Source organism: Nicotiana tabacum, chromosome 6, assembly GCF_000715075.1.
Source record: "Nicotiana tabacum cultivar K326 chromosome 6, ASM71507v2, whole genome shotgun sequence".
NCBI classification, from domain to species: Eukaryota; Viridiplantae; Streptophyta; class Magnoliopsida; order Solanales; family Solanaceae; genus Nicotiana; species Nicotiana tabacum.
The window spans coordinates 162,118,060-162,140,911 of NC_134085.1; the positions used below are offsets into that span (position 1 = coordinate 162,118,060).

The window sequence follows — 22,852 nt, forward strand, 5'->3', positions numbered from 1 at the left end:
TCTCTGGTAATCAACAAACTTGTTAGTTTTTAGAGTTTAACACATATGCAATTACACATTGGGATGCAATGCACCTAGGCAATTAACCATTTCTATCATGCATTTGCTTCGGTTGCGTGCGTCATTCCGGCCTCTCATAATTGTGCCCTTTTTTAAGCTTCCTTTATTCTATCCTTCTTTATTTATTTTTCATTTTCCCTTCTTTTTTTTTTCTTTTTAGTGGTGGTCGAATCCTATAGAGATTGCCTACGTATTATGTCCCCGCATGAATTAGACCGTGCGTAGTTCTGCCACATATAAGTGCAAAAAGCAAAGAGACAATTTTTGGAAATTTTTGATTTTTCATTAATAAACATTCTATTACAAATCAGACGCTTGTGGAAAGGAAAATAACAGCCTTGAAACCAAACCAAGTACGAACTCAATAACTTCGGATAGACTCTGATGCGAAAGAGAAAAAAAATAGACTCTAAAAGACAACAGACTCTAAGAAAAAGAAAATGCAGATTCGAACTACGAACACATTAAAGTTTTAAATTTGGGTGCCCGCGGGGTGTCATTCGGCCTTGCCGCGGGTTTAGGTGTAAGGTCCTTTTCTAGCTGTTCCAATTCATACATGATTTGCTTCACAAATATCATCACCGCCGAGAAGAAAGTAGTGTGGGTCATGTTTTCACACACCCAGCATTTCCTGGTAATAGCATGAGCAATAGTCAGAATCTTGTCCCTGGTTTGGTCTTTCTCTAGGAGTAGGCGTTTTATCTAATCCCCTCTAGCCTTCAAAACTCGAGAATCATGCAAATGTTGTTTCTGTAACTGCTGTATTTCATCTTCCGTCGAGGCCATTAGATTATAGCAGTGTTTACTTTCGGTTTCAAAAGCCTTGGCTTGTTTAGCCGTCTTGCTCTCTAGGGTGGTCACCTTCCTTTTTAGACTGACAATGGTCTTTTCATAATCTTTCCTTGCCTGTTGTAAGTACTGTGTGCGCTCTTTCGTTCTCTTTGCCCATTGTGCCTGGAATTGTGCTATGGCATCCTCAGATTTCTTCAAATCATCCCGGCACTCACCGATTTCCTTTTTCAACCCTTTTATTAACCTCTCATCCGACCGACTCCTTTGTTGTTTGTCAGCATCTCTCCTCATTTGTCGGATTTGGGCTTTCAGCGCCTCATTTTCTTAGGCCAATTTGTTCTTTTCTCCCCGATCGGGTCAACTTGCAGACTATTTTCAAATTCCAGGTCTATAATCTGTTGCCTCAGCATGCCTATTTATGCCCTGTAACTCTCTTCTTTAGCCAACCAATCCCATTGTTCTTGTGACGCCTTGACAAACTCCTGGAGATGGGGTCTTTTAGCCGGCCTTTCGTGCTCAAGTTCTCTCCTGTACCAAGCAAGGTATCCTGGCGCCACTTCGCCTTTGGCCCGATCCTGCACACAAGTATCTGCTTTTAAATATTGGCATTCACTCCAAATCTGACGGACTCTTACTTCAGGAAACTGTCCGTCAGGGCTAATCTCAATTACTTGAGCACTAAGATCTTCCTCCTGTGGCACTGTTTGGCATCTCCCGAGTTGTCTCAAAACCCGATATGGCGTGTAAGGCTGAATGCTCTTGAGCCCCATCAATAGAAAGTGGGTCCTAGCTGCCGACATATATATGACTTCATCAACGGGCAACCATCCTAGCGTCCACTATATTTGGCTGGCAGTGAGGGTCCGAAAGAATGATGTTCACGCCATAACTCCTTCGGGTAGACTGACCCCCTTGATTCTTGTGTTGAACTCTTCTATGCAAATTTTCTTCGAGGAACCATAACTCAAGAGCTGGGAATGGTGGCAGAGATGCTCAGTCATCCATATTTGTAGCAACAAGTTACACTCCTCGAAAAAGTTCCCTCTGGCTTTGCAGGCTGTGAGAGCTCGGAAGATATTAGATACTATCATAGGTGCAAGAGTGCTTTCATTTTGAGTGAGCAAGGTACTGACGACCCCGGCTATTTTCAAATCAATGTTTCCGTCTTTCCTTGGAAATACCAAAAGGCCCAAAAAGGTTATCATAAAAGCCACTCGTCTATACTCATCCCATTTCTGACGGTTACTTTTGCTGCATAACTTGTTACCCGGATTGTTGAATCCTCCGACATAACCGTATCTGTCGTATATGAAGCGCGGATTACAAAAACCCGCGGCCAAATCTGGGTTATGGACCGTCCTGGGTATCTGTAATGAATCTAAGAACCGATGTGTGGTGACAGCTCTTGGAGCAACCAGGTATTTTTGCCTTATCGGAACTTCAGCATTTCCAATGTACCCGGCTATTTTCCTCCAAAGTCAGGGTGAGTTCAAAATCGGGGAAGTGGAAGACATTGTGTGTCGGGTCCCAGCAGGTGACCAAAGCTCTTATGATAGCCCCCTGAGGCTGGATTTCCAATAAACCCGTAAGACCTTTTAGATATTTCTTGACCTCATCTTGCCCCTTACCACCTAAATCATCCCACCACAGCCGCAACTCGAAAGGGATTTTAGTCATTATTGAAAAAGGTTCATTTTGCATCATGCTCATCCTGCACATTTATTAAGGTGATTAAGAAATAAAATTCATTTGACTCAACAAATTGACTATTTTTAATTTTTCACAGATTAAAAGGAAGATCCGGTTCCGAACACGGCTTTTCAGCACTTCGGGAATGAAGATTTTAAAGTTGGGTGAGTCAACCGGCCAAAAATCCAAAAAATGACTAAAAGTGTCAGTTTATGCAAAGTCAGCCTTCCGGCGTCCCTTTCGGGAACATTCGGCTATTTTTGCCAAAACGGCGTTACTCGATTTATTATTGACTCTTTTTTTTCAAATTGAAATAAAAGACTCAGTTGAAAACACGGCCTTTCAGCGCTTTCGGGAGGAAGATTTTAAGGTTGTGCCCGCAAACCATTTAAAAATGACTCAGGATGGTTGTTCTTGCGAAAATAGCCTTCCGATGCCCTTTTAGGGACATTCGGCTTATTTTAAGCAAGAATGGCGTCACCCGACTTATTTATGACAAAAATTTTGACATTTTTGTAAAGGAGAGGTTGGACCCGATGAGGGTTGCCTACGTATCCCGCACCCTGTGAGAATCAAACCGGCGTAGTTTGGGAAAATAAACTGTTTTTGAAAACAAGACCCTTTTGAGTGAAACAAACTATAAAAGTATTTATTTCGGCACAGCGTTCGAGCGTTGGTTTTCTAAAACTAGGCAGTCAACTCTCTATACTGTTATTTTTCTTTTTTTTCAATTTTCCTGATATTCAGAAATCGGTCAGCACGCAGGCCCGAAACAAATAAATGCGCGGAAAACAAATAAGATGCATCAAGATGGTCTTTTTCATTTCAGGTTGCTAGTCCTAGACGGACCCAACCCCTGTGTTGAGTCCCCTAAGTCAAATGCAACATGATGCAAATAATCGTTCCTACTAGGGATCCAGCATGAAGTCACGTTATTCTAGGTTCAAAGCCTAGGTATTTGTTATAGACTGTGTACCCGAGCAGACAACTCGAGTCGAGGAGGGGGCAACGTACCGGGGACCCGCGAGATCGTCCGGCTTTGTAACTTGTCCTGCCTCTTTCTTATTTCAGGGTATAACACTAACAGAATAGGGAGTCTCAACCAGTAAGCACATCCCCGGAGGTAAGAAGAGAAGGGTTTCGGCACAATTTATATACAATTCAGATAATATCAAAGCGGTAAAAGCAGCATTTAGCACATTGGGGCCAAACATGTAACAAAATCAGATAAAACCAAATATAACAATTTATCTAAGCTCTAATTTCTAACCCTGAACCAGTGGTTCTGGGTTACTCCAATCCTCAGCGCCAGTGCTGTCACACCTCCTTTTTACCCGCGCCCGTAGGGGCACAGAGGGAGTTTTTCCAATTAAAGGACAATCGAAACGGGATTTATTTATTTATTTCAGAGTCGCCACTTGGGAGATTTAGGGTGTCCCAAGTCACCAGTTTAATCCCGAATCGAGGAAAAGATTGACTCTGTATTATAGTCCGCGAACCAGAAATTCGAGTAAGGAATTCTGTTAACCCGGGAGAAGGTGTTAGGCATTTCCGAGTTCCGTGGTTCTAGCACGGTCGCTCAACTGTCATATTCGGCTTATTTATCTGATTTTTATACATGTTGAACCTATGTGCAAATTTTAACTTTTTACCGCTTTTATTATTATTATTATTTTTAATGAGAATTGCAACGTCGTGAAAATACATCTCGAACCACGTCACATCAATGCACCCGTGGTTATTGATACATTTCTACTCCGTTGAGATTTGGATTTGGGTCACATAAATGTGCACCCGAGTTTAAGAAAGTAAATTATTAAAAGCGCGTCTAAAACAATCTAGCGTATTATTAACTTTGAGGGAGGCCACGAAATTCGCTAAAGGGCGCGTCCCGAGGTCTAACATTTTTAAAGAAGTATTTAAATAGGGCCACGCAATTTGTGATTTTATTTGGCGCGGCACGCCTCGTTTATTTTAAGGACATCCTAAAGCAAGCTATTATTTTCTTTTGAATTTGTCTCTGAAGCCTAACTAATTAACTAGCATATGTGAAAGGCCCAAAATCCTTATGAATCAGTTTCAAACCAATTAAGCCCAATAACTTAGTAAATGAAGGCAGAACATGTTCAGCAAATTGTTCATAACAGCCCAAATTTCATTTATAAAGGGCTGGACAGTTTGGGTTTATGACGAGCCCAAAAATACGACGCCGGTTTTAATTTCGAGGCCTGCCGATGCCTTAGACCTAGATATCTTCTTAATTCAAATCGAACATTGATTCTCAGCCAATAGATCAGTCATACCATTCAATTCATTTAAAATGTTTTTACATGGATAGTTACTTAAGTAACCTTAATAACTAGTTAATTCCACCTAAAACTCCTCAAACAAGTTTAACCGCGGCTAGAAGTGAGATAGTTTTTCAACAGGCAAAGACTGTCAATTACTTGTGAGTTCAAAGTAGAGCAATGTATTTTAATACCCCTAGTAAGACTAAACTAACATCATTAACCCAAAAACATGTTCTGATCGTTAAGGTCCTAAGAGATCAAGTCTATGTCATTAATAGTGCACATAAACGGTCGTACGAACCCAGCAGTCCAAGTTAAATTCAATCCTACTATGAAACTAACAAATCTGAATTGATTCATACTAATGCTGGCATTTCTTAGCTGCTTACAGTTGTTCGAATATTGAATTGCTAACTACAAGTTAAGATCTAAAGTCAACTTTTATATTTATGTTGTTGCTAATATCGACAGTTAAACTAATCATCTAATACAATCATGCTAAGCTACTGAATATTAACGTTCCAATACAAATTAATAGTCCAAACAGTCCAGTCTTACTTTATTACAACGAAACATACAGAAATAAAAATCAAAAGTAGTCAATTCTATAATCAAACATGCTTCATTTTCGTTCCACTTCTCAAATTCAATGTACATTATGATGAATGCGAAAGTGTACCTGGGCTTGCAGTGAAACAAAGGAGAAGAAAGAGGTCAGTAATTTCACAGCAGTAGCAACAGGAATCAGCAATAGTTTTCAACGGGTATCAGCAGCCAGAACTCAAATAGCAACAACAAACCAGTCTCAACCCAGAAATAAACTCAACACACTCAAATTTAACCCCGGAATGAATTGTAGAACAACAACAGCAGCAGATACCCCAAACAGACCTGAATGTACCACACTACACTTGAAACTAAACCAGAAAAAAAAAACTTTCTGAAGCTTTGACAACACTAAATCAGTCTGCCTTTCAAAAGAACTCTCAAAAGTGATCTCTGAAACTTGAAGCAGAGAATTTTAAAATTGTTTATGATTATCAGGGAGCTCGGGCCACTGGCTGAGATTTTGACAGGTTAGTTAAGGTAATGAAACAGTAAAAGCTCTCTCAACTCTCTTCATATTTTTTTTCTCTCTTCTCAGGTCTGCCCAAAAGAAAAGCCAGACCAAACTCAAAGAGGATCCCCCTAACTCTGTCTTAGGTCCCTCCATCTTATACCCAAACACTGACCCTGCCAGCCTGTAAGAACACTAGGCAGAATTAAGAAACTAATTCTGCCCATGATACCTTTAACACTCCATTAGAGTATGTTTTGTTCCCTACTAACCTTTTTCCTTTCCTTATTTAAATTCAAATAGGTATGGGCACCTATTTCTTAATCCATTTCCTTTAAACCTTCCCCTACCATTATGTTTTGTTCCCCATTAGCACTTAAACAATTCATTAGTTTAATGGTACTTTAGTACCCTACTATCAGACCATTCAACTTAAACCAATTTCAAACCTTTTAAATCCCAAAATACCCTCCTAGAGTCCCTGAAATTACTGTCTTACCCAATCCCTTTTACCTCATCAGCTATAACCAATCTCCTTAATTGTATAACTAAACTGATTCCTAATTAATCACCAAATTTCAGCAGCTATAACCAATTTAATTCAATTCACCTAGCAGTTTGAACTTAGAACTCAGATTAGATCAAATAGCAGACTGATGCAAAGCTGCTAAGATGCACATGTATATGGGAATAACTGACTGCATTCGCAATTCTAAATCAAACTTAGGCAAAATGAATGATCACTGTAAACGTACTGAATCGACAAACAAACTGAACTCATATGCAAAATGATGAACAACAAAGAAAAGGGAACCAAACATCACATAAAATGAAGCAATTCGAACCAATAATAACAGCACACGCATAGTTCTAAATTAGCCTTAAACATAAAATGTAGGGGCCCTGAGGATATACTAAATGGAACCCTGAGGCTGAGAATAAAACAAACGACACCAAACAACTTGACGAGAACTACTAAACTATATGCATGAATGGGTCAATCGACGCGACCATTTAATGGATTCAGCATATGCTAATCGACCAAAAACTGGACCAGAAAAAAGGTCCGGAAGAGGAGGAGGATTAATTGACCTAAATAACGAACTAGTCAGTCAGAAATAAAACAACAACAAAAGAAAAAGGCAAACAAAAAGAAATACCTCGAAACTTCAGACCAAACCCAATTCGTTTTAGTCTGAACTTCGTCTTGAAACTTTTGAAGCCAAAACGGACCTTAATCGAGTGTTCTCGACTAAGAACACTCGATTAAAGTCGGTTAAGACTTCAAACCATTAACCTCGTACACAGTCTGAAGCTGGTTCCTCTAGGGTTTGCCTTCGATTTGAAATTCGAAAGGCTCTAACAAGATTTGGACAGAATCTGGGTGGGATTTGGGATGGGGGTAGCTGTCACACCTCCTTTTTCGCCCGCGTCGCCCAAAAGGGGCGCGGAAGGGAGTTTTTTCCAATTAAAGGACAATCGAAACGGGATTTATTTATTGATTTCAGAGTCGCCACTTGGGAGATTTATGGTGTCCCAAGTCACCGGTTGAATCCCGAATTAGACTCTGTTTAACAGTCTGCACACCAGAAATCCGGATAAGGAATTCTGTTAACTCGGGAGAAGATGTTAGGCATTCCCGAGTTCCGTGGTTCTAGCACGGTCGCTCAACTGTCATATTCGGCTTGATTATTTGATACAATACATGTTGAACATATGTGTGAATTTTAACTTTTAACCGCTTTTATCATAGACCATTTTTATCGATAATTGCAACATCGTGAAAATATATCTCGAACAGTCGCCACTTGGGAGATTTATGGTGTCCCAAGTCACCGATTGAATCCCGAATCGAGGAAAATATTGACTCTGTTTAACAGTATGCGCACCAGAAATCCGGATAAGGAATTCTGTTAACCCGGGAGAAGGTGTTAGGCATTCCCGAGTTCCGTGGTTCTAGCGCGGTCGCTCAACTATCATATTCGGCTTGATTATCTGATACAATACATGTTGAACATATGTGCGAATTTTAACTTTTAACCGCTTTTATCATAGACCATTTTTATCGAGAATTGCAACATCGTGAAAATATATCTCGAACCACGTCACATCAATGTACCCGTGGTTACCGACATATTTTGACTCTGTTGAGATTTGGATTTGGGTCACATAAATGTGCACCCGAGTTTAAGAAAATAAATTTTAGGTATCATTATTTTAGGTAAGGCCGTGAAATTTGCTAAACGACCGATCCCGAAGTCTATACAATTATTAACCATTTATTGAGGGCCCCGCAACTTGTGCATTTTATTTGGCAAGGCTCGTCTCATTTTTTATTTAAGGATATCCTAAATCGACTATGATTTTCTATTTATTTGTCTCTAAGAATAAAGAAAAATCCTAATCAATTAACATTAAAAGTTCGGGCTTCCAGTTCAAGTCCGGTTTATGCATTCCAAAATCATCCTAATACATACTATGAGATATCAAGTGAACTACTCCTTATACATTAAATTAAACACAAAGAAACAGGGGAAATTCAGAAATTCATTCCAATAACTCTTTACTTCCTTTCCATAGATTTGAAAGCTTTAGAACATGTACTTGGAAGTTACAACAATGAAGAAGGAGGAAGTTAGTAGCAGCAATAGCAAAAAAACAGCAGCAGAAAGTCCCACACAGTGGCTTCAACAGTAGCTAGGTGGTTCAGTGGTGTAACTTTGTGACTGATTGGGTAGGTTTGAGGTTTGAGGTATTGCCTTCGATCTGAGATTCAAAGCAGTCGGCCACGATTCGAGGGTGATGGTTAGAGGGTTTAGGTTGGGGAGGTCGAGGGGAAGCTGTGGTGTAATTTTGGTGGTCATTGGACGGATTAGGGTTTGGTTCGATTCTTCGATCTAAGATTCGAATCGTTGGGTACTGATTCGAGGAAAGCTGATATGGGATTTGGAAAGAGGACGTTATGGGGAGGCTATGGTGTAATTTTGGGGCTGTTTGGACCACCGGAACCGCCGTGAAGTGATTTTCGGTGGGCGGAGGGCGGTGGTTGAAGGCGGCGGGTGTTGGGGCATGTCTCTAGGTTAGAGACGAAAGCGAAGGGGGGGTATGGCTTAGGGGGCGGGGTATGGTTTAGGAATATATAGTGGGGTGGGGATTTGATCTTGGTCATTGGATCATTCACGATCAACGGCCTTGATCACTTCACTAAGGAGGAATGGTGTCATTTGGAGTAGTACTGGGGCGGTCCGGGTATTGGAACGGGTATGGGGAATGGGTCAACACGGGTTATGGGATGGGTGATCTGGACCGTTGGATTGGATGATTGAACGGTCGAGATTGATTGGCGATGAAACAACGTCGTTTGGTATGGTCTCTTGGACTTGCCGGTTGGGCCAGGACATGGGCTGTGACATTGGGCCTGAACGTTTCCTTTTTAAAACTGGCCCAGTCCGATTTTTACCCTTCTTCTCTTGTTTCTTTTTTCCTTTTATTTTCTTTTTAATTCCTAATTACCAAAAATTCCAAAATAAATTGTAAAGCCAAAATTAACTTTGAAAAATACTAATTAACCCTCAATGATAATTATCACACAAAATTAAATACAAAGATAATCACACAATTTGATATTAAACGCCAAAAAATGCAAAGTACATATTTTTGTGATTTTCATTCTCGCAAATCCAAATATTGTTTAATTAATTCTTAATTGTAAAATTAAATCCTAAATGCACATGCAACACATATTTTGTATTTTTCTTAATTAAAGTAGAAATAAACATGCATAGACAAAATACAAATAAATCACAAACAACACAAAACCATTTTATTCTGAATTTTTGGGAGTAGTTCTCGTAGGGCAAAAATCACGTGCTCACAATCATCATCAAGTCATCTCCTTATAGCCGGATGCGGTGCAGGATGACATGTATCGGTGGTGTTGTCAGCTCCAGTAGAAGGCTACATAATAATATGAAACTTAGTATAGAAAACTACATAACAATTCACAACAATTTATATTGTCTTACCATCATCGTGTCTAGATCCTGAATGTAGTCATTTGTCGTTGCATCGCATGAAGCCTTAAAAAGAAAATTAATAAAGTAAAAAAATGTTACAGTTAAAACAAATACAAATTCAATACTAATAAACTCATACATGCGCATGTGATATGGAGCCATAACTCAATCGGTGCCCACTATAAAAATCTCGGGTCGGTCGATCCTCAACAATGGTAGACGGGCCTGGGGAGTTTCTACCCCAATCCACTCCTTGAATATCCGAGCCCGTGATCAATAATTGACCCAATGGGGTCACCTGCAACGGCGCTGGAGTGCGATAAATTCCAAGGTTGTAAGACAGCATGTCCGTCTCATGCATGCCACCTGCCATATCAGCAGCAACATCATCAGTAGGAGCCTCAACGCCCCCTTGCTGGGTACCACCTCCTCTCCGCCCACGACCACGTCATCCGGCACCACCAGCTCATCGGGCACCACCAGCTCGTGGGATACCACGACCTCGATGGTACTGCGCTGGGTTCATATAATCAGCCTCGTGTGCTAAATGCTGATCTGATCGGGCTCGCTGCAGTATCTGGGCAGCCATATCCATGAATCGATGACTATACTCCTGCATGGCCACAGGATCGTGGACATAACTCTGCATTTGTTGCCCCATATGATAGACGATATGCAATCCAATCGCCTGCACAAAGTAAAAAATATAAACTACATATTTGGCACTAAATTACAGGTATATAATTAATAATAACAGAAAACATACCAGGGCCTCGTGTCTCCCGGCGTATGAGACGTAACGACCGTGTGCCTGATGAACTGGGTTCCCGATAAAAGTCGGGAAACAGTGCGGTACCATGCCATATAATGTTGAATAGGAAAGTGTTGCGGAGGTGGGGTCAAGTCCCCTCGCCTGTCCCAAGTACCCAACTGCTCGTTAAGCCATGCCATAAATGTGTCGTCCGCCCTGGACCGATCATACCTCTCATAATGTAAAGCATGCCATGCAGGCGGAGTCAGTATAGGTTGTGGCAGGCCAAACTGACGAAACCCGCTCAAAGGCATGATACTCAACAATTTCGAGGCATATGAGCGGGACAGAAGCCCTCCAAATATGTCGACCAAACGTGCAATACGCTGGCAGGGTACCTATCACCTCATCACTGTACGGCGTCCAGTTGAACTATCAAATAAGAACACAAACCGTTAGTATGTGCAACACTAAGTTAATCTATAACAAGTAAGTTTAGTTAGATATTCACCTATGTGTCCTCCAGCAGATCCAACACATCCCTGCAGAGGGGGAGATTATGATGGGCATCATACTCTCGTGCAAGAGTACGACGCATAACCCACCTATAGGCTAGAGGGGGTTGCGGAATTTCTACATTAGCCGGTAGTTGTGGTAGAGGTGGCTGAAACTGCAGAAATCACTCCCAGACCCAAACCTAACATACAAAGTTGACGTAAAGTATAAGATTAACTATAACTAGGTAGAATTGTAAATAATAGACATATTATTTGAATATGTTGTCACCTGTAGAAGCGGCAGAAAGCCACCAACGTCTCTCTGTGTGCCGATGCAAGCCCGGCACATCTGCATGTACAGATATGAGATGACAGCACCACCCCAGCTGTTGATGGTTGTATCCGCGAACGGGGCAATATGATGCAGAAAACGGAGGCTCACTAGGTTGCCCGAAGTGTTCGGGAACAAGACCCCCCCCCCCCCAAATAGAAGGAGCAACAACAGCCTCGTATATCGCTGTACATCCACCTCCGCTGACTCGTCAGTGATAGTATGGTGGATCTGCACTAGGTTGTCTCTAATGGGGACCAACTGTATACGACTGGACCCAGACGCTACCTCATCGTCCTCCGCCATGAAACCCGTGAGCATGTGCAGCATATCCCAATATGTCTGTCGCGAATAATATCTCATGGTTGCAGGCAGTAAAACTTGCAAGCCATCAGCGGACAAGCCATATAAAATCTCAGCATCCTGGAGTGCGATGGTGGCCTCGCCGATGGGCAAATGGAAAGTGTGCATCTCCGGTCGCCACCGCTCAATCAAGGCAGTGATCAAAGCATAGTCGAGCTGTATCCGGCCAATCCTAATGATCCTATATAATCTCATCTCCTCCAGGTAATGGACCACGCGGGGATGTAGAATGCGGGGAGGACTCAAAAACTCCCACAATAGATCCACTCTCCTGGCCCGGAAAGTCTGCGTAAGCAACCGTCCGTCCCATATATACTCGGATCTATGCTAGGGCTGCAGGGCTAATAGATCCAACGTCTGAGGGCCGGGATGTATAGTCGCGTCCATGTCGTCAACTGTAAATTCAAATTTTTTAATAACTTAATTGTACAAATTATATATATGGGTTCAGGGCTCGATATTTTGAGGACCAGTGACACCAAACTATCATTAATAATTATATACACATGGGTTTCGGGCTCGATATTTTGAGGCCTAGTGGCACCAAACTATCATTAATAATTATGTGTTTTTTATAATTTAAATTCATATTTTTAAATAACTTAATTGTACAAATTATATATATATATGTACCTATGGGTTCCGAGCTCGATATTTTGAGGCCCAGTGGCACCAAACTATCATTAATAATTATGTATTTTTTTATAATTTAAATTCATATTTTTTAATAACTTAATTGTACAAATTATATATATATATGTACCTATGGGTTCCGAGCTCGATATTTTGAGGCCCAGTGGCACCAAACTATCATTAATAATTATGTATTTTTTTATAATTTAAATTCATATTTTTTAATAACTTAATTGTACAAATTATATATATATATATATATATACCTATGGGTTCCGGGCTCGATATTTTGAGGCCCGGGAAATACTACACATTACTACGCTACAAGGCTCTAAATTTTACTACGCTAAAAGGGTCTATGTTTTACTATGCTAAAAAGGTCTAGATTTTACTACGCTAAAAAATAATCTAAACTAAACATAAACAACAAATAAATTTAATTACAAATAAAACATAAAGAGGCATGAAAACACATATATATAAATCAGGATATTAACACACAAATTTATTTGATAAATTTATATTTTTTTATAAAATACTAATATTAAATCCGGATAAATTTAACATGCTAGTTTCAAAAAAAAACCGAAATAGAACTCATACAAATCAAATAATATGCATTATTATCAAAGTTTCAACTTAAATTAAACCAAAATACCTCGATTTAGAATTTTCGGAAAGTAAATAGTTTGAAATTTTGACTCCGGAAGTGTGAATCAACAATAATACGAAGCTCTACTCGAATGTGGGACCTACGTTCTTCAACTATTATGTAACGGGGGGACCCAGAAATTTTTTTTAAAAAAATTGGGTGCAGCGGGTATGGGGGTACCAAGAGAGTAAAAAATTGAGGAAGAGGAGAACTAGAGGAGATGAAGAAAACGGTTCGAATTATAAAACTTATGTATAGCGCCAGGTATTGTGGCGCTATATCTGGGCGTGTCAACTTTTTCAGTATAGCGCCACAATGCTTAGCGCTATACTGTATAGCGCCAAGTATCGTGGCGCTATACATAAAAATGTCACCTTTTTTTCCCCACCTATTTATATATTTTTGAGTCCAAAAAAATTACAATTGGGCTCCGAAAGAGTCTGGAGACGGGTCCGAAACCTTTTTAATTATTTTTTGGACAAAAAATACTTTTGTACTACTTTAAAAAAAAGTTACATAAATGAGTAAAACGCAATATTATACTGCGAATTACTTTAACGGAAATTTTGCCGTTAAAGTAATTCGCACTATAGTACTGCGTTTTACTTAAAAAAATATTTTTGTACATAATTCGCAGTACTATACTGCGTTTTACTAAGATACATTTGTAAAACACAGTATAATAATGTGTTTTACATTAAATAATTGCGTTGTACTCTGGTTTTGCCCCCACCAACAATGAACTGACATAACAATAATTCAATACATAAAACGTAGTATTGTACTGCGTTTTACATAGAAAAATTCTACACCCCAACGTCGGACTTGCCTTATTTAAAGGCGTTTCAATTTTATAAAAATTCATTCAATACTTTATTTCAAACTTACGTTCATACTTCTCTCTTCTTCTTATCAATTATTTTTTTACAATGTCTGAAGTGGCAAAAATAAGGGTTTCACTATATTGGGGGGTGAGGTTGTGTTGGAGAATAATTCTGTGAGGTATAGCTCACCTCCACAATGTCATGTTAAATTGCCGCTTACTATGGAGTACGATAAATTGGTATCGTTGTTACGTAAAAAAATGAATGAGAGGAGGCGTTCGGTTAACCTTAAAATAACAGGTAGATTTTTGTATTTAGTGACTCCGCAGGGGTTTACTTATTATTCTGAGTTTAACATCGAGGATAATGAAACTCTTAGAGATTTTTTGCTGATTTCGGATGAATATATGGAATTTATTGTAATAAAATTATTGGAAATGTACGTCAAGGAGGAAGACGTTCCCAATAATGAAGGCGTGCATAGTAGGGATAACCCCCAGTCATCGGGTGGTTATTCTGGAGCAGTTTTTGCCGGATAGATTGGTGATGAAAGAGCTTGCCTTGATTTAAACTTGTCACCACCGGCGAATGAGCAGTCACAAAATAATTTTTCGACTTTAGATAATTAACAAGACGACTGGTAAACTTCAATTTTACTACGCTTTAGCGATGTTTAATTTATGTTTTAATTGGATTTGTATTAACACTCATATTTTGCATAGGGGGTATCGTCCGGATATGAATTTTACAAGTTATGACCCTGCCCCTAGTTGGAATATGCGTAGTTCTGGAGTATTGGACCATGGTGGTCCATCTGGGAGTCATCACCAACAAGAAAATATCCATCATGAAACGTCAAGACAGTACGACTTGTAAGTAAAGTGATATAGCTATATTTAAAGTATTTATCTATTTGGGTAACTTATCATTTTGTTGGTTTATGTGCAGTGAAAACGAGCTTCTTGAAGCTCCTGACCTCACACAGTTGCCCATAGACGACGTATTTACTCGTGATTTGGCAGATGCGCAGAGTCAGGAAGATGATAGTGATTATGACAACAATGCGGATGAGTCTGGGGATGACACACCCTTCCATGATTAGGGTGATGAGGAGGAGGAAGTGAATGTTGAACCTGAGTTGACGAGGGAGCATTTTCCTCCACCTCCAGCTAGACCAAAAGTGTATGAGTCCCACGTGCCATTTCATGAGCGGAATATTCCCTACCTTGATAATTTGCCAAGCATGCCGAACGTGGATGCCCTCACAAGGGATGATGATGAATTTCGGTCAGCAATGTGGGATGAGTCTAGACCAGTTGTTCTGACAAAGGGCATGTATTTCCCTGATAAAGCTCACCTAATTAGGGCTGTAAAAATCTACAGTATAAGAGAGTGTCGTGAGATGACGGTAAGTGAGTCAACTCCGGAGAAATACAAGGTTGTATGCCGTAGAGACTTTATGGGTTGTCACTGGATGTTGCGTGCCACCAAGAAGAAATTGGGTTTGTGGAAAGTGGGTAAATTTATTAGCGAGCACATATATGAAATGGACACATACAATGAGAATCACTTCAACTTGGATGTGGACTTGATTTCTCTTGTCTTGATTCCATATTTGGAAGTGTCCATTAGGTTCAAGATTAAAGAGTGTATTACAGCCGCCCACCAGGAGTATGGTTGTACTATAAGCAAAAGAAAGGCATATCTTGGTCGCAAACGTGCCTTTGAACTTATTTATGGCGACTGACATAAGTCTTTTTCAAATCTGCCCAGGTACATGGCCGCACTGCAACACTTTAACCCCGGGACTGTTGTTGAATGGAGGCGTGAGCGGAGTCCGGACGGACCTGAATATATTTTCAACTATGTTTTCTGGTCATTTAAACCAGCAATTGATGGTTTTGTGCATTGTCATCTTGTTATTTCCATAGACGGTACTCATGTCTATGGAAAGTATGATATTAAGCTTTTGATTGCAGTTGCAGTAGATGCCAACGGGCAAATATTTCCATTAGCTTTTGTCATGTGTGCCAACGAAAGTGAAGAGACATGGACGTTTTTTTTGAACCACTTGAAGCAGCACGTTGTCAAACAGCGTTCAGGTATTTGTCTAATATCTGATCGGCATAGTGGTATTTTAAGTTCTGTACGTCACTTGCCTGAATGGCAGGAACCATATGCATACCACCGTTACTGTGTGCGTCACTTGAAGGCCAATTTCTAGAAGAAATATCCTGAAAAGGCATTGCATGACTTAATGTGGCTGGCTGCAACTGAGCACCAGCAGTGCAACTTCACGAGGCGCATGGAAGCGATCCAGCAGTTAGAACCACGAGCCTATACTTGGTTGATGGGGCATGAGCTTCACATGTGGACATTGCATGCTGATGGCGGCAGACGATGGGGAGCCCTCACTACAAACGTGTCGGAGTCATTCAACGGCTTGTTGAAGTCTGCCCGTGGACTGCCTGTCACTGCCATGGTCCGCATGACATTCAAACAGAGTGCGGAGAGGTTTATTGAAAGGCATGCAACTGCATCAGCATTGATGGACAGGGGTGTTCAATTTATGCCAATACCCATGAGAAGATTTGAAAGGTCCAGGAGGTGAGCACAGTGGCATTCATTTCTTCAGTACGATCATGAACGGGGTGTTTTTGAAGTTAAGACCACTATCCGCGGACACCGTGGGAATAATCTACAGACGGTGAATGAAAATAGAAGGTTATGTTCATGTGGTAAATGGACCATCTACCACATGCTGTGTGCACATGCGTTGAAATGCTTTCAACAAGTTGGATATGGGGAAACAAACTATATTGATAGGCAATACAGTGTTGCTGCATACATAGACACGTATAGTGGGAAGTTGCAGCCATTAGGTGCTGAGCATTATTGGCCGCCGGAACCTTTTAAGATGGTATGTAACAAGGACTATTTGCGCAAGCTGCAAGTGCAAAAGAGAACGCGTATACGGAACCAAATGGATGTTGGTGACACCGTTTATGCGCGTAAATGTGGCATATGCTCGCAAACAGGACACGACCGTCGTAAATGTCCTTCAGGTGGTGTGCATGGCGGTGGTAATCCGGCTCCTGGTGCAAATTCGTCGAATGTACCCAACTATCAAGGATACCCCTAGTCTTTTATTTTGGTATTGTTTTTTTGTAATACATGTTTTTATTTGTGTATGTTGCAATATATATCAAATAAAATTATGTTACACAATTTGAAATGAGTGAAGAAAAAGTTGTTTAATTGTAGGAAATGTAATATGTAAAGCGTGGTTTGATAGTTTCATATAACAACACAAGCACTTAAACTTAACTTGCACTTCAATTAAAATAAAGCATTACTACAGCACAAACATAACAGGCCAACATAATAAAAATACATGAAATATGAAAAATACACTAAACACATACAAGCAAATGTTTAGTCTCGGTTGCCATTTATTCTCTGCTCCAACCACTTAAATCGTTATTCCATTCGTTCTTTTTTTCTTCTACCTCTTTAAGTTTCGCCTTCACCTCCGCAAGTTCCCATTTATATTTTTCTTTTCGTTCCTTTTGTGCTTCACAATTCCATTATGCTTTCCATTTTTCTTCTCCCACCTCCTTCAGTTTCCTCTCATTTCTACAATAATTTTATCGCTTTCTCTTTGTGTTTCCCGTTGGCATAAACACATATTATGAATAAACTGCAGTTGTTCTCTGTAGCATTCCTGATAACATGGTTCATCAACCCATTCCTGAAAATCACAAATAGGTTCGCCGGAAACCTTGTATAACTGGTTCATACAGCACCAGTAGCGGCGTCCAACTTCACCATCGTCCCAACAATTTTGCATCGAGCATTCTTTTCCACAGTTGCACTTTGGTACACGAAGAGGTTGAGCCATTTGATGAAATATTTGCTTTTAGTAAAAAAAAAACCTTACTTTTAATGAAATATTTGCTTTTACTAATTTTTGAGCACACAAAATAACTATAATGATGCCGTTATTTATAGGCGAGACAAAATACATAAAGCGTAGTATAGTACTACATTTTATGGAGTTGTCTTGCCGTTCTGAAAAAGATGAAAACCATGTGAAAAAGATGGTTTATCGCAGAAAAATTTAACACATAAAGCGTAGTATAGTACTACATTTTATGGAGTTGTCTTGTCGTTCTGAAAAAGATGAAAACCATGTAAAAAAAGCTGGTTTTAGTTATCCTTTGTGCAGTGATGGTTTTAGTTCTATTGTTTGTTTTTCTGTGTACTGCTATCCTTTGTGCAGTGATGGTTTTAGTTCTAATATAGTACTACGTTTTGCAATGTTTGTGTTTCTTGTGTACTGTTTAAGTAAAACTGTTGTTCAAATGCAATTAAAATATAAATGTTGTTAAAAGATAATTGTTATCATTATATACATAATGCACTATTTAGACAAACTAAAAACCTAAGTAAATCAGTGAGTCTCGCAGCCTGTGTGCTTCAGTGCTGTTGTTGGCCTAAGTCGCATCCCCTGTCGCCCGGGTACACTATCTGGATCATTATTATCAAGCCGCCTCTTTATGTGAGGATGTGCAGCAACATCGACACCACAACTGGCAGAATCGGAAGAATAGGCCGTCGGGCCGTCAGCAACCTACAAAACAAGTACTAAACTTAGCATGTGACAAAGTATATTTGTATTGTACGTGTTAAGTCAAAAAATATTTTCCCACTGTGGTCTCGTCGGCCTCCTAAATATATGTATCAGTGGTGTCCTCATCAAAGCATGTAGTGGCCTCAAAGATGGGCTGGGACGATGCCTTCATAAGAAAGTTAAAAATTAATTAATGGCACCTCATTAAGGAAAAAAAACAAATTGAAATTTTAAAGTAATACAAACATACCTGCGCCTGTAATAGATCCGTATCAACCACCGGGGATGAGGTATAACTCAACTTACGCCCGCAATTCACGTCCCGGGTGGGCCGATCCTCAGCTGCGCATGCAAAGTACTGGTCTACATCCCCGTCGAATGTACCCGTGATCGACAATGCTCCTGATGGGGTGACCTGCGATGCTGGCAGAGATAGCTGAAGGCTGTACGAAGGCATGCTGCTGGAAGGCTCATCTTCCCGAGGTATATAACCCGGCTGATCATCTCCAAGCGCCACAACTCCAAAGTCCTCATCATGTCCCTCAACAGGTGGGTCGACAGGTGCCTCAATGCCCCCTTTCTGGGGACCACCTCCTTGCCGTCCCCCGCGACCCCTGCGACCCCGTAGAGCACCCCTACCTCGTGGGGCATCCCTCCCTCGTGCCCTACCCCTGCCTCGTGGGACACCCCTACCCCGATGGTAGTCCTCTGGTGCCGCATACTGAGCCTCGTGGTCTAACCTCGCGACATCTCTCGCCTGAAACAGGGTCCGTCGAGCCAGCTGTGCCACCCGCCGGCCATAGTCAACGACTGCAGGGATGTCGGTATGCTGCTGCATCTCCTGTCCCAACTGGTAGAGGTGATGATGCCCAATAGCCTGTGAAATATTTAAAATATTAATTAAATAACGCAATATCACAATTATACGATATTAATAAGCCAAAAAACATACCAGTGCCTCGTGTCTCCCGGCGTATGGTCTGTAGCGCTCGCCAAGTACATGAATGGGGTTCCCGATAATCAGTCGGGTGTGACAGCGGTACCATGATGCATACATATGAATAGTGGCCTCCTGGGTAAATGTAGGTGCTGGCGGAATACGGTCAGCTCGGTGCTCCTCCCAAATAAGGACCTGCTGCTCTAGCCATCCCATATATATATCGTCCAGCCTGGCACGGTCATCCCGCTGATAGTGTATAGCTACCCATCCAGGATCCCTCGGTATAGGCTGGGGACGGTAAAACTGGCGAAGCACACGCTCTGTGGCATGATACTCAACCATATTAAAGAAGATCATCGGGACGGGGGTGCTCCAAAGCATTCGATCGACTGAGCAATAAAAGGGCAGCTGAGCTACCAACTCGTCGTTATATGGCGTCCAGATGAACTGCCAAATAATAACATAAAAGTGAGTATGCGCAATACAACTCAATTTAAACAAGTAAGTGTAGGTACATATTTACCTGTCCGTCCACCAGCATATCTAGCATATCCCTGATAAGAGGGAGATTATGATGAGCATCGGTCCCTCGGTAGTTCCCACGCCGGAGAATCCACCTAGAAGCTAGAGGGAGAAACGAATAAGCCTCACCAGGCGCAAGTGCTGGTAGAGGTGGCTGCAACGGCATGATCCGCTGCCAGGCCCAAACCTAAGATAAAAGGTTGATGTAAAATTTATGAGTCATTTCGACCATATAGAATTCGGAGAAATGAACAGAGTATTCGAAAATGTTGTCACCTATAGGAGGGGCAGAAAACCACTTATGTCCACCGCTGGGCCCATGCTCGCCCGTCACATGCTCCTATACAGGTATGCGAGAACAGCAGCACCCTAACTGTACTGGGGTAAACCATCCAACTCCTGAAGATGATGGAGAAAACGCATACTCACTTTACTCCCCGAAGTGTTCGGGAACAAGACACACCCGAAAGCAGGAGCAGCGCCAACCGCGTGTACCTCTCAATATGGAGATCCTCCGTCTCGCCGGTAATGTCTGGGTGCAAAAATGCCATATGATCTCTGATGGCTGACAAAGCAACGCGACTGCCCCCAGCGTCACCCTGAGGTCTATAACCAGTAAAATGCATCATCATATCCAAAAATTGTGCACGCGTCATGGATCTAATGTACTGGGGCAGTGCTACGGCCCGTCCATCTACGCGCAGCCCGTACAAAACCTGAACATCCTCCAGCGTGATGGTGGCCTCTCCAGTGGGCAAATGAAAAGTGTGCGTCTCCGGTCGCCACCACTCTACCAAGGTCGTGATGAGAGACCAATCAAGTTGCATCCGTCCAAGCTCAAAAATCGTATAGAAGCCCGTAGCCTGTAGGCGCGCGACTACGCGAGCATGGAAAGGATGCTCCCCGATGAACTCTCACAAATCGTCAGGTCTCCTAGGGCGGAGAGGCTGCATCGATAGTTGTCCCTCCCATACAAATGAGGACATATGGTTGCCCTACAATATTAGTAGCTGATCCTCGGCAGGTCCGGGATGCGCAGGCGGAGGAAAGTCCATGTTGTCTACTATAATTTAAACAAAATTAATTGTGCCTGTTAGCTTAATAAATTAAATAATTAATTATGTTTAAAATTGGACTGAATAATTATGTACGAGTTCCAGGCTCAATATTTGAGGCCCGGTAGTACCGAGTTATCCTTAATTATTATGCGTGTTAATTTCAACATTTTTAGAATTGTGCTTGTTAGCTTAATAAATTAAATAATTAATTATGTTTAAAATTGGACTGATTAATTATGTATGGGTTCCAGGCTCGATATTTGAGGTCCGATAGCACCGAGTTATCCTTAATTATTATGCGTGTCAATTTCAACATTAATAGAATTGTGTCTATTAGCTTAATAAATTAAATAATTAATTATGTTTACAATTGGACTGAATAATTATGTACGGGTTCCAGGATCGATATTTGAGGCCCGGTAGCACCGAGTTATCCTTAATTATTATACGTGTCAATTTCAACATTTTTAGAATTGTGTGTGTTAGCTTAATAAATTAAATAATTAATTATGTTTACAATTGGACTGAATAATTATGTATGGGTTCCAGGCTCATTTTTTGAGGTCCGGTAGCACCGAGTTATCCTTAATTATTATTCGTGTCAATTTTAATATTTTTAGAATTGTGTGTGCTAGCTTAATAAATTAAATAATTAATTATGTTTACAATTGGACTGAATAATTATGTAGGGGTTTCAGGCTCATTTTTTGAGGCCTGGTAGCACCGAGTTATCCTTAATTATTATTCGTGTCAACTTTAATATTTTTACAATTTTGTGTGCTAGCTTAATAAATTAAATAATTAATTATGTTTACAATTGGACTGAATAATTATGTATGGGTTCCAGGCTCGATTTTTGAAGCCCGGTAGCACCAGTTATCCTTAATTATGATGCGTATCAATTTTAACATTTTTAGAATTGTGTGTGCTGGCTTAATAAATTAAATAACTATGTTTAAAATTGGACTGAATAATTATGTATGGGTTCCAGACTCGATATTTGAGTTAATTTTACAACATATAGGAATTTGTTACTTTTGTAAGTTTATTGTTGTAATTAAATAATTAATTTTGTAAAGTGTAATTGAATAGAGTTTGCAGTTACTATATACTTAAACTACATAGACTCTACGCTAAAAGGCTCTACATTTTACTACACTAAAAGGCTCTATATTTTACAACACTAACAGGCTCTATATTTTACTACGCTAAAAGGCTATTTATTTTACTACGCTAAAAGGTCACTATTACATATAAAAACAACTAACATAAAATACAAATATGAACAACAAACAAAATAAATAATATTAATTTTTTAACAATACAAATAATTTATCAAATTTTAACAATTTTTTGTACCAAAGCTAATAAATCAATCCGGGTATAAATAAGATACAAATTTAAATACAAACATAACACAAATTAACATGAAAACACATTAAACAATACAAATATGCATGTACTATACAAGTTTCGACATAAACAAAATTGAAATACCTCGATTTAAGTTTTTTAAATTTGATTGAAATCGAATTTTTGCACCCGAAAAAGGAATCCAAAGCTTGTCTTGTATGTGGGACCTACACTCCTTGCTCTTTAGGTGACGGGTGGGGCCCAAAATATTTTTTTTTGAAGTTTGACGCGGGGGTGGGGGACCAGCAGAATCGAAGGTGTTGGTTTCCTTCGGTTCAGTGGTCCAAGGAAGAAGAAAGGGCTATATTTTATTGAAGTTGTTCGCAGTAT

At 40.3% G+C, this 22,852-nt stretch overlaps 1 protein-coding gene across 2 annotated transcripts in view; it reads left to right on the forward strand.

The window, feature by feature from the left end:
• Nucleotides 1-22,852, forward strand: part of LOC107793624 (uncharacterized) — a 108,932-nt gene that overhangs the window by 84,226 nt on the left and 1,854 nt on the right. The window lies entirely within an intron of this gene.